Source organism: Arachis hypogaea, chromosome 4, assembly GCF_003086295.3.
Source record: "Arachis hypogaea cultivar Tifrunner chromosome 4, arahy.Tifrunner.gnm2.J5K5, whole genome shotgun sequence".
NCBI classification, from domain to species: Eukaryota; Viridiplantae; Streptophyta; class Magnoliopsida; order Fabales; family Fabaceae; genus Arachis; species Arachis hypogaea.
In genome coordinates, this window is record NC_092039.1 from 10,925,093 (window position 1) to 10,938,178 (window position 13,086).

Consider the following 13,086-nt stretch of genomic DNA (forward strand, 5'->3'; position numbering starts at 1 on the left):
ATTGCATTTTCATCTATAAATACAGCAATAAGCACCTTCATGAGATTCCATTAAAGAAAAAGTCAAAGTATATATTAGGTATGATAGTCCAAGGCTTGGGATTATTATGTTTCTAGTTTTTTATATTATCGTTTGTTTGAAGTATCTGGTGCAATGATATAATAATATAATGTTACTTTCTTGTGTAATTTTTAATATGTTACGTTATTATACAAGCTTGAATATAATAAAATTAATCTTATAGAAACTCATGTCATCTTGTGTTGTAGGAAATACGTAATAAAATTCAATTTGATATATACTATTGTGTATTGTTCTAGTTATAACTTGTGTTACACACATTAAAGTAGCATATATAGTGTGTGTTTGGATTACCGTTTGCAAACGGAGATTTGTATAAAATTGATTTTGTAAAAGTGATTTTGATCAAAAGTGAGTTAGTATTAACGTGGTTTATGTTTGGTAATTTTTATTCAAAATGGATTATAGTAAACTAAATATTGTTTGGATTACATTATTCAAAATCACTTTTAGATAGAAAATTACAAAAAAGGACATGAGTTTAAATAATTATTTTATGTTATCTTATAATTTTATTTTAAATATTTAAATAAATTTTAATATTTTTTTAGTATTATCAGTATTCTTTAGTACTCTAATAGAATTAATAGAATCATAATACAAAGTAAAAAAAATATTCTATACAAAAAAGAAATAACAATAACAGTAAAAGAACTCATATAAAAAAACAGAAGTTTTATAAAAAATAATATGCATAAGAAAGTATTAAAAAGATATATTATAAAAAAGAAAATAATAAATATATGAATAATAAAGGGTATAATTGGTACATAGAACATAAAATTTAATCCAACGTGAAAAGCTGAACGGAAAAGCTAGAATTTTTAGCTTTTGGTAAACGTGGGTTGAAGACAAAAATCACTTCTACGTTTACAGAATAAAACCATTGCCAAACATAAAGATGAAGCGTTCAAGGAGCTCAAACGAGCTTTTCTCTTCTCCAACGTAAATCCAAACACACCCATAGTAGTTTAAATATATATCTCATTTTATAGCTCTACAAGCAGAATACGTTTAGAAAACAGCAGCATTTCTCGGAACTGTCGGTATCTACTCCTTTTGAAATGAAATTCACCAAACTTGTATTTTAAACTCTTTATAATCAAACTCAAATTTCGAATGTCTGGGACGATTAAACAACCCCTAATTCTAAAAGAAAATTTTCATCTTTTTAAAATTAATTTATTACATGGTATATGTTAGCCTTTTTAAAACTAAATTTAGTTGTTTTCTATTTTATAATACAAATTAAACAATTTTAATGAAGCAAATCACACTAAACTTTCATTTTCTGTTAGATTAATGACAACTAAATCTAAAGAAAATATTTCTCAACGATCTATCGATTAATTGTTTCGGTTTATGAGAGAGACCCACGCACCCGAAAGATAATGTAATCCGAGAAAATTACTATGAAACTAAAAAAAATAGTTTTTGTAAAACCCAGTTAATTAACGGCTAATTAACCCATAAATGAGAATTTATTCTAGAAAGTCCAAAATGTGATTTTTATGGCTAAATGTGATAGAGGAGATTGAGACGAGAATTTCGGTACCAATTTTATAGAATTCGGACCAAGATTGGACCGAACGGGCCAAATTGGGCCAACCGGACCCAAAGTGGGCCCTTGACCCAACATAACTAGACCAAAACCCTAGTTTTCAGTATTCTCTCTCCTCACTAGACACACTCACATGCTGAAAATGGAGGCCATGGAGGGAAGAACACTCTCTCAAGTTCTTTCTCTCTCTTGATCTTCAAACCACCATAACTTTTGATCTAGAGCTCCGATTGTCGCACCGTTTGCGGCCACGCGTTCACCGCGGAGAGCTCTACAAAACCCATACAATCAATTATGAGGTAAGCTACGTGTTTTTGTTCGAAATTCCAGCCCTTATTTTCGAGTTTCATGGGTGAAATGTTGAGATTTTGGACTCTTTGATGTTATAGGACCCAACCCTCTTGAAGGAGAAGGTTAATCTTGTCTTCTTGGACCTTGGGTGTGGTAAGATTCTCAACCCTAGTGTATTTTGTTGTTTTATGATGTTTGGATTTTGAGATGTTGTGTATGGGTATGATAATTGTGGCTTAGGTTGTGTATATGTGAATATTGGAGCTTGATTGGTGATTTTGAAAAGCTTGAAAAAGGGATTTGGTGGTGAAAAATCTGTTCTTGGAGGTATTGAGGCCTTGAGAGCTTGTGGATAAGTGGTTTGGAAGTGCTCCGGTTGAGCTTGGGAAATCGGCTAAGGTATGGTCTCGGTTTCCCGTATCTAATATGTAATGTGGTAGGAAATACTTAGGCTAGAGGCCCTAAAATAGGCATTGAATGGTTGATGTTGTTGAATGATTGAGATATATGATGTGATCATATATGTGATGATGATTATTGATGCCTTGGTGGTATGATGTATGAGGAATATGCATGTTGTGATATATGCTTGATGATTGGTTATGGTTGAATTGTAGGTTGAACCATGTTGATGGTGAGTATGATATTGATTGTGTACAATGATGATTTATTGGAATTGGTGTTGTTGAGAATTGGCATGAGGAAGAGTATATGATATGTCAATATGTTTGAGTTTGAGCCACTTGGGTGAAGTGGGTTAAAATGATGAGATAGTGATGTTGTAAATTGTGGTAATGTGTCAATGTGTGAGTTGAGGAGGCTTGATGTTGAATTTGATATATTTAGATTGATTTCAAAGAAAAGGGATGAAATTGGCATGTGTTGATTGATTTTGAAAAGAGTTGAAAATGGCTTGTTTTGAAAATGGCATATTGTGGTTTTGTATGAAAATATGGTTTTTGGGCATACTTTAGTGGGACATAACTTGGACTACAGATCTCCGTTTTGTACCAAATCTGTTTAGAAATGAAATTGGATCCGGGAAGTCCATGCCGTTCGAAGAACGGGTGAAAAATAATTTAAAATGAGGAAGTTATGTCCGTTGGAAGATTGGGGTTTAAATCTGTGAATTCTGCAGCTTTTAACTTAGAAAGTTTTTAGCAGAATAACACCTTGCGCGTAGGCGCACTTGGCGCGTAAGCGCCGATCTTTCAGAAAGCGCCATCCACACGTGCGCGTGATGTGCGCGGGCGCGCCGATTGTGATGCACCCAATGCCCAGCCATTTTCCAGAGAGTTATGCCAGAACTGTGCCAGTGTTGTGCCTGGGGCACGAGAACACCCACGCGTACGCGTGGTTGACGCGTACGCGTCGATTGGCAAATTTTTAATCCACGCGTTAGCGTGCATGACGCTTGCACGTCGATGAGTTTTTGAGGCCATCCACGCGTGCGCGTGGAGTGCACGTACGCGTAGCCCTGTTTTCATCCCAAAGTTGATTTTTGAGTTTTAAAAGCCAAATCTCATACTTCTAAGCCTCCGATCTCACCATTCTTGTCTTAAATCATTATGATATGCCTAGCTATTAGAAAAGGGCTAGTGAATGTGGTAACTTGCGAGTGAAGCAAGGGAAAAATGAATGATCAATGAGGATCAAAGATGATTATGTGAGATGCGGAGGATGGTGGTGGAAGTGCTTGTTATGCCATGGGCCGAAAGGCCATATTTGTTAATGAGATGGCTGGTTATGGATTTAACCATGATGCCAATGGGCTGGTTATGGATTTAACCGTGAGCCGGATGGCTAGATTATTGCCGTGTTACGGCGGAGCCATGATTATGGCCATGTACAAATGCATATATGATGTTGAATGAATTGTGAATGTTGCACTTCCACTGTTGGAGATGAGAGTTTCCCTGGGACGAAGCAGTGGCTAGCCACCACGTGCTCCAGGTTGAGACTCGAAGCTCTTTTAACCCTATGTCATAAGTGTGGCCGGGCACTGTGAAAGACTCGGATGAGCTCGCCCCCGTAAATATTCACCAGTGAAGGTGATGGATATAGATCATGATTATGATCAAGTTTATGACGAGTATAACTCGAGTTGGGGATGCGTGACAGAGGGACAGTCCAATGGTTAGCTACCAGGACTTGTCGGGTTGGCTCTATAACCGACAGATGATATCATCAGCCACTAGGGACAGGCATTCATCATATGCATACTATATGAATTGTTTGAGATTGCCTATTTGACTGCATATTACTTGCTAATTGTCTAAACGCCTTACTTGTTCCTAATTGTATATTTCTTGCTTGATATAACTGTGTTTGCTACATTATACTCCTGCTGGTGGTTGGGAGGTTTAAAGGAATCGGAAAGGGAAGTATTAGTTAGACTGAAGAATCTTTAGTCAGATACCGTTATATGGTTTAGCTTGTTTATAAGCTTTGATATTATCTGGAGGAAGTATTAGGATTGCCTTCGGCTTTCCTCTATTATTATGTATTATATATGTGGAAGCTGTTACCATGCTGGGGACCTCTGGTTCTCACCCATGCGGATTTTGTGGTTTTCAGATGCAGGACGGGTGGTTTCCCGCTGAGGCATGCTGGAGACTTCTAGATTTGCGAAGATTCCTTGTTCTTGGGGACTCTGATTTAGTTTATATGTTTTGCTTAGATACTTTTATCTCCATTAAATAATACAAACTATGATGACTCCTCTTATGGGAGATTTTGGAGAATAGGTCTTATGTATTTGTGTTCCTTGGGATTTTCTTTGGGGTTTTCCTTATTTTATCATATGTATATATTGCTATGCTCGGATCGGTTATCTTCGCAGCCGGATTTTGAGTCTTGATATTCCTGTTTTTGACACTCTTTTGTATATATATAATCTCGCGTTGGTTTATCCTTGTTCGTTACGTTATCGATCGGAGTGTTGCGCTTTTGAGTTGCGGTTTTTGTTTACCCCTTTTTCAACAAAGGCTCCTAGTTATGATCAATCATTCATACTACTATACGTACTAAATTTTTTTTTTATTTTAGAGGTCGTAATACTTTGCCATCTCTGAATTATGACTTAAGCATAAGACTCTATATGGTAGGGTGTTACAGTTTTTAAACTCGGGTTAATTTCAGTAAAGATTGATTGTTGTGTTAATAGTTGCACGTTATTCTATGCTAAAAATTGCAAAGACTTAAAGGAATGTAAATTTTGTGGTGCACCACAGTATGATGCAAAAATAGTGAATGAAAAATACAAAGAGATTATTCTGTATGTATTATGTATTAAACAATATTGCATTTGATAGGCAAATACATGTGATTAGCTTCAATACTGTAGTGTTTTTATAATAAGACTTTATGGGGGCATGCTTTTATTAATATAATTGATTTATTTAAGAAATAAAAATTAATAATACTTAAATCTTATTTGTAATATTTAATCCTCTCTAAAAAATTTACCTTCATTCATTTTAAAATTCTTACTTTACTTTGACTTTGCAATTATTTAAAACATTTAAATTTGGAAAATAAAGTTTTAAATGTTGTTGTATTTTAGTAGTATGTATGCTAAGTGTCTAATTTGGTCTTTTTATCTACGTTGTATTGCTGAGCAATGCAAATTGAGATTAAGCTCTTTGCAAGTTAAAAAATTGGTTATTGAAGTTAATGGCTTAATGTAATATGTGATCTTGCTAACATATTTTTTATTGTAGGATGATGATAACAAGTATATCAGTTAGTCTAGAATTATGCAGAATCTATTCTCCATTTTTTTTTTTCACATTTTACTTTTTCTCTTGTTCTATTTTTGGTACTTATTAAATTATTATCTCCTTACATCATCATTTTATTAAATTTAGGATGAGTAAAGTTTTGGATTTATTTCTATTTTTGTTACTTAATATGCTTTATTTTTAGTTTTCAAGAAAGCACTTAACATGTACTTTAATTTGCTGCATGTATGGTTTCACTAGTTAGTACCGTTGTTATTGAAAAAAAAAGGATAAGATTGTGCTTATATATCATATTATGTGATGTATGACGTGCCTAGTTTTTGTCTGCATAATGGTGATTCCTATTATTTTTATTGTCTTGTTTAATAATTAATCTGATTTTGATATTGGCAGGATAAATTTAAGAATGTTATAAAACATGCTACGCAAAAACATCTGAAGAAGGAAGTAATACGGCAAATGAGATGGATCATGGATGTGTGGTGTAAAATAGCCAGAGTTAGAGAAGAAAGAATTTATGAACTTGGAATAGAATATAATCCACTACAGTTGAGAAAAGATCTAGTTATCGTGACTCAAGTTCTCAGTCATCCGATTGGTTGCAAAGGTCAGAACATGAAAAAATAATGAAGAAAATGCAAGAGAACGATGACTTGAAAATTAGGTTGGAAAAGACAGAAAAAAGAGTTGAACTCAATAACCGTTTGCTTCAATAAATGATGAAAAAGCTTAATTTTAAAATTCCAATTCCTCAACTAGAAGGTAGAAAAACAAATATAGGAGAGGATGAAGATTGTGAACATACGTCTTAATAGAGATTATTTTATTGTAGTTGTGATGCTAGTTAGTTAATAGACTTTAAATGATGTATGAGTTTTGCTAGGTAGACAATAACTTTTGTAAACTGTAAGAACCGCGAATTAATTAACCGATTAATTAACGTAAAATAATAATAAATTAATTGTCCAGAATAGGCTCAAAATTTTAGAATATTAATTAGAAAATATAAATATGATATTTGGACTCACTAGATTTTTCTGAGTGAAAAATGTAATTTTCTTCAGAAAATAGCGTAAAAACGCGAATCGGTCAATTAACCGGAAGTACCGCCTTAACTCAGTCCGGTATTGTGCAAGAATAATAAAAATAGTAGAAAATCTTAGAAAAATATTTAGAATTAAAAACCGGGCATTAATTTTAAAAGGGTTTGCCCAAAGTTGTGCCAAACGGGCCAAAAACGCTAACGGGTTGGACCGGGTCCAAGTTGGCCCAAGCTCAACATATTAAGACACTCAAATGAACCCATTTCAGCCACATTCTTCCTCATTAAATTAACGGATTAATAGTCAAATTAGTCCTTGAAAAATAAGACATTCTTTAAATTCGTCCCTGAAAGATATTTTCAATCAAATTGGTCATTAAAAGATTACGAATTAATCATATATGTCCTTTAATTACTCCACTCACAATTTTCGTCAACGATTGATGATGTAAGATGTTAATTGATAGTATACATGACACATAATATGTTCCATTAGACGTTGACTAAATATGTTTACAAAAATTTATCAATTTAGTCACTAAGTCATATTAGGAATATGATTTTTGTAATTGGGAAAAATGACAAAATTAATAAATTTTCATTAACATATTTGGTTAATATCCAATCAGACATATCAGGTATTATATTTGTTATCAATTAACATTTTACAACATCAATCTTTGAAGAAAATTGTTAATGGAGTGATTGGAGGACAAATATGATTAATTCGCAATCTTTGAAGAACCAATTTGATTGAAAAAAATTTTCAGGGATGAATTTGAAAAATATCTTATCTTTCAAAGACTAATTTGACTATTAACCCTTAAATAAACACAACAGTAGCTGAAGTGAGGAGAGAGGTGACAGCTTTCTACCATTTTCACTATTCACTCCTCTCTTCTGGTGACCATAACTCGAGTTACGATACTCCGATTCGCGTGCCGTCAGCGGCTATACGAAGCTCTCGTCGAACCTGTTACTTTCATCTAACCTTTGTTGGTAAAATTTTGAATTTTCCCTTCCTTTCTGCAGCCCTAAGAATTTCGAATTTGGTGGGTGTTGGTTTTGAGTGAAATTTGTGTTTTTGTTGTTTAGGTGCTAATCATTAGTGAGGGAATGCTGTGAATTATATATCATTTTAGGTGAGAGGATATTGATCAAGAACAGACATATGTACTTAACAAAAGAGATATTAAAAGAGAACCCCAACATTTGCGCATACAAGGCACTATCCTTGGATGCAAGGGGAAGACATGATGATCAGGGAGGTACCAAGGTTGGAAAAGAGGCTGCAACCAAGGTCATCAAGGAATGGGGCCAGCCAACGTGTAAAGATCACGCATTTGATCTTCTATACCACCAGCGGCATTGTGTTGCCTGGCGTTGATTATGAACTCATCCTACTCTTAGTGCTCGACCCATGCGTCAAGAGGTACATGATGTACCACCAAGGTTGCTTTGCTGGCGGCACTGTCCTTCGCTTGGCTAAGGACTTGGCTAAAAACAACAAAGATGCTCATGTGCTTATCGTTTGTTCTGAGAATACCGCAGTCACTTTCTGTGGTCCTAGTAAGACAGACATGGATAGTCTTGTAGGGTAAGCATTGTTTGCTGATGGAGCTGCTGCGATTATCATTGGTTCTGATCCTGTGCCAGAAGTTGAGAAGCCTATCTTTGAGCTTATTTCAACTGATCAAAAACTTATCCCTGACAACCATGGAGTCATTAGTGGTCTCCTTTGTGAAGTTGGACTTACATTCTATCTTAATAAAAGTGTTCCTGATATTATTTCGTAAAATATTAACGATGCGCTCAATAAAGTTTTTGATCCATTAGGTATATCTGATTATAACTTAATATTTTGGATTACACATCTTGGTGGACGTGCAATTCTGGACGAGGTTGAACGGAAGGTGAATTTGAAACCAAAAAAAATGTAAGCTACTAGATATGTGCTTAGCAATTATGGTAACATGTCAAGTGCATGTGTGTTCTTCATCATAGATTTGATGAGGAAAAAATCTCTTAAAAAAAGACTTAAAACTACTGGTGAAGAATTTGATTGGGGTGTGTTTTTAGATTTGGTCCTAATTTCACTATTGAAACCGTTGTTTTTCGCAATATAGGCATATAATGCTATGCACTTCTACGCATACGATTGTGGTACCTTCTAATAATTTTTTTTTCTCAAGAATAAGGCCCTGATGTCCTATATATATACGCATGATTAGATGAGTGAAATTTTTGACAAAGACGTCTGAAGTTATTTCTTTATGCTAAGATTCAATATCAAAGTTTGTACCTGTTAATAAAAAATATATCAAATTCTTTTTCGATTGAGCAACATGACACATTTCAATATTTGGGTTGCAATTTCATCTTAAAACAACTATAAACACCTTTGTACGAGGTTCCATATAAATAAAGTCAAAAAGTATTATGTATGATAGTACAAGTCTTGAGAATATTATGTTTGTAGTTTTTTAAATTATCGTGTGTGTGAAGTATCTCAAATAATTATATACGAAGATTTTATAATTTTTTTTGTGAATATACTTTCTTTTGATCATTAAAGGACAGATTTTAGATTTAATTTTAGTATATTATAAAAATATTATCTTTATTTAAAAATGATATTATTATTTCTTTTAAACCGTTACTTTTTTTCATTAAATACACTTTTAAAGTGTGACTAAATAAATATCTTTATAAAAAAATATTTTTAACATCTTTATTAGGGTAGATATCTTATATATAATATAATGTTACTTTCTTGTCTAAATTTTAATCTGTTATTGTACAAACTTGAATATAATAAAATTAATTATATAGAAAAAAGAATACTCATGTCATATATATTGTGTTAACGCTGTAGCAAATACGAAATAAAATTCAATTTCATATATACTATTCTGTATTGTTCTAGTCATAGCTTGTGTTACACACATTAAAGTAGCATATATAGTAGTTTAAATATATTCATTATCAGGTTATCTGGTTTTATACCTCTACAAGCAGAATACGTTTCAAAAGTAGCGGCATTTTTTGCAACTGCCGGTATCTACTACTTTTGAAATTGAATTTAAATTATTAGATTTTAATTCAATTAAACAACTCTAATTCAAAAAGGGTATTTTAGTTTTGATATTAGAGTAAATAGGCATTTTTGACTATGAAAGATTCAGATACTGACATTTTTACTCATGAAAGATGGAAATTAAAGTTATACCCATGAAAAATGGGCTTTTGCAAACAAAATTATTCGAACCCTAAAAAATTAAATAAAATTCCTAAACTACCTTCTAATATAACTTAACTCTAATATCTAATTTTACTCCATACCACCACTCCCCCAATCCCAAAACCTACCACCAAACCCTGTCTTTGCCTCCAAAAACCTTGAACTTGTTGCACTCCTTGAAGCACCGGAACATCTCCAGCGGCATCCTCCATACCTCTTCCCATTCCATCGTTGTCAAATCAAGCCGCAGAACCAAGATCGTCGAGCATGGCGCATTAGGCGAAAAATGACAATTTTAATCCCCAACCATAATCACCGTCACGCGACCTCCATTAGCCACATAGTGGTATTTTTTCTTAGTTGGTCTTTCAATTGGTGAGAAAGAGCTTTGAGGCAAGGTGGTTCCGGCGGCCGTGGCAGCGGAAAAGAGCTGAAGCGCTTGGGAACCCCAAATCAGGGGAGGATTATGAAGAATAGGGCGAAGGAGAAAACGAGGCCAATGGTGAAGAAATTGGAAAAGATGAAATCTTTGAGCTGTGTTCTTTTTCTTTGTTTTCTGGATATATTTGATTTTGGAACAAAACAAAAAATGACTTTTCACTTGCACACAATGTTAGACACTCCTTCATCCTTTCTTTTTCATCTTTTCTGGTTGCTAGTTTCAAGAGACATTTATAGCCGAAGAAAACTAACTGGTCTTTCTCTCATATACACAGTTATGAGGCTTTGTGTATGATTTAAAATATGATGAAGTACTTGAATTTAGCAGAACAGAGGCACTTGGCATCTGTCGATGGTAAATTTTGTGGAATATTTACCTGATGTGAATGAATCAAAGAGGTTTGGACTTTGGAGCTGCATTTCATGGTGGAATAGTGTTCACTTTCCCTTGGGAGCAATGTAACACTTTCACAACCAGAATGTCACACTTCCGACTGCGCCACTCTAATAACGAAGATATCATGGCGACCTTTATATATAAATAATAATAATAAGTAAGAGCCTTTACCTGAAAACCGTGTCGACTTTTCTTTGAAAAACCAAAAAATATTTTTCAATCTATACGTACATACACACATTCGTATCATCATACAACACTATTACATTCACAAGAATAACTTATATAAGTAACATACAAATATTACATATATGTATAATTACAACTCCTATCCCTCTTTATAAATATAATAACAATGAAGAGGGAGAACAATAACTAAATACAAAATTAATCTTTAAAATAAACTACTGCACGTCCAGTGCTCAGGAAGCTTTTCAAAGACTTCCTCGTCCATCCTAAAAAATATAAGGCTGTAGGGAGTGAGAACCTAACCACAGGTCCTCCGTAGGAGAAGGGAATGACGCAAACTTAATATAAATAAATGCACCTGGTCAACTTACATCTCAGAAAAAATTATCTTTAAGAAAGCTTGCATTCTTTAGTATTTTATTTTCAAAACATTTTCACTTAGCTATATGCCATTGCTTTATCTCTTTCTAAAAACAAAGCATACAATATATATAAATACTTTCAAATAATCTTATCTTATACAATTTTATATCCAAGAGTTGGACGGTCTTATGTGATTTCAACATAGCAAAGTAACTCTTTTGATTCTCTTAGTTAAGGGCCAAAATACACCTACAGATTTTCTACCCAATAGACTACCATCACTCATTCTTATCCATCCGACACATAAACCAGAGTCTCAGGACAATACGAGTTCAATCCGCCTCAACCTCCATCACCTCTGTACACCAGTAAACACAACCAAGTCAAACAATTCAATCACACAAAAGCAAACACATATAAAACATGTATCACATAGCACATAATCAAATAAATCACATAAACATAACATAACAACAAAATGCACACCCAAACAAATCAAACAAATACATATGATGCATGCCTATCCAAGTACAAGCCATCAGGTCACGTGTCAATTGGTTACCTGCACTCGACAACATTCCTGAAATAGGTGTTACATATATTGCCGTCACTATCTCAGAAAACATTCCTTCCATGAGCGTTACATATCACCATTTTCACTGAGCCGTACTCATAGTCTCAAGTGGGTGTTACATATCGCCGTCTCCACTGAGCCTCAGACACAATATCTCAGGTGAGTGTTACGTATCACCATCCTCACGAGATTGTACTCAATAATAATAATCACGCAAGTGGGACAAAATCTTCGTCCTTGCTAATCAACAATCACACTTCAATCATAATCACGCAAGTGGGACAATGCCTCTGTCCTTGCCAATTCAGTCATCCACCATAGTAAAATTCATCACTTTACCAATCATATCATCAATGACATAATCATCCATCATGAATCATAATCGCTAGTACATATCTTAATCATATTTTCATCATAAGCCTCATATAAATCTCACTTTTGTCATAAGCCTTGAATCAAACATGATTTCTCATCATTACTCTCATAATAAACATAATCGTTATCATGATCATCAACTCTACTCTGCACATTTTAATATTCACCGGGTTTAGACTTAGGCCGTTACATATGGCTTGTGGGTATGAAGCATCTAATAAGATACCCTAGACTCGAGGTCAAGGTTTCAACCAACTCAAGTACAATATAATCATTTATAAGTATTTATATATCATCTCATTCTTTAATTATTTACTTTATGGGCTAACAAGCCAAACTTTCATGAGTCTCAAGTTCATTTTAAAGTACACCCAAGATCCTCAACCCGTATCTCATAATTCTTAGGAATCACAACTTAATTACGTATCTCCCAATTATCTCTTTTTCCTTCAACTCTATTATTTAGCTCCATTAATACTATCTCATATTCACACTTCCTAAACTCGAACTCGTTAGTTGATAAAAATAATTTACCTTATAAATCTTTATTTGATTAATCAAATCTCCTTTCAAGTTAACATTAATCACTTTTTTACTCTTTTCATTTTCAATCAAAATCAAATAAGTTAAATCACAAATCAATTTCAGAAATTAACCAAAACCATAAAAAATTCAATTTTCTTTAACCAAGTTATCAAACTAACTTCATTTTTATTTTAAGTTTAAAACTCTGCTAAAGAGACTTAAAATCACCCCATCCTTTTAATCAAAATCTTAATTGTAACATC

At 33.6% G+C, this 13,086-nt stretch overlaps 1 long non-coding RNA gene and 1 pseudogene across 1 annotated transcript; both read left to right on the forward strand.

Moving 5' to 3' along the window:
* The first annotated feature begins 1,770 nt into the window (after positions 1 to 1,770).
* LOC140184286 (uncharacterized) lies at positions 1,771 to 4,828 on the forward strand. Its single transcript, XR_011880711.1, has 4 exons — positions 1,771 to 1,941; positions 2,032 to 2,086; positions 2,174 to 2,332; positions 4,511 to 4,828. It is a non-coding gene; the product is annotated as an uncharacterized lncRNA (long non-coding RNA).
* A 2,446-nt stretch (positions 4,829 to 7,274) lies between these two features.
* Positions 7,275 to 8,852, forward strand: LOC112794637 (putative stilbene synthase 2; annotated as a pseudogene).
* The last annotated feature ends 4,234 nt before the right edge of the window (positions 8,853 to 13,086 follow it).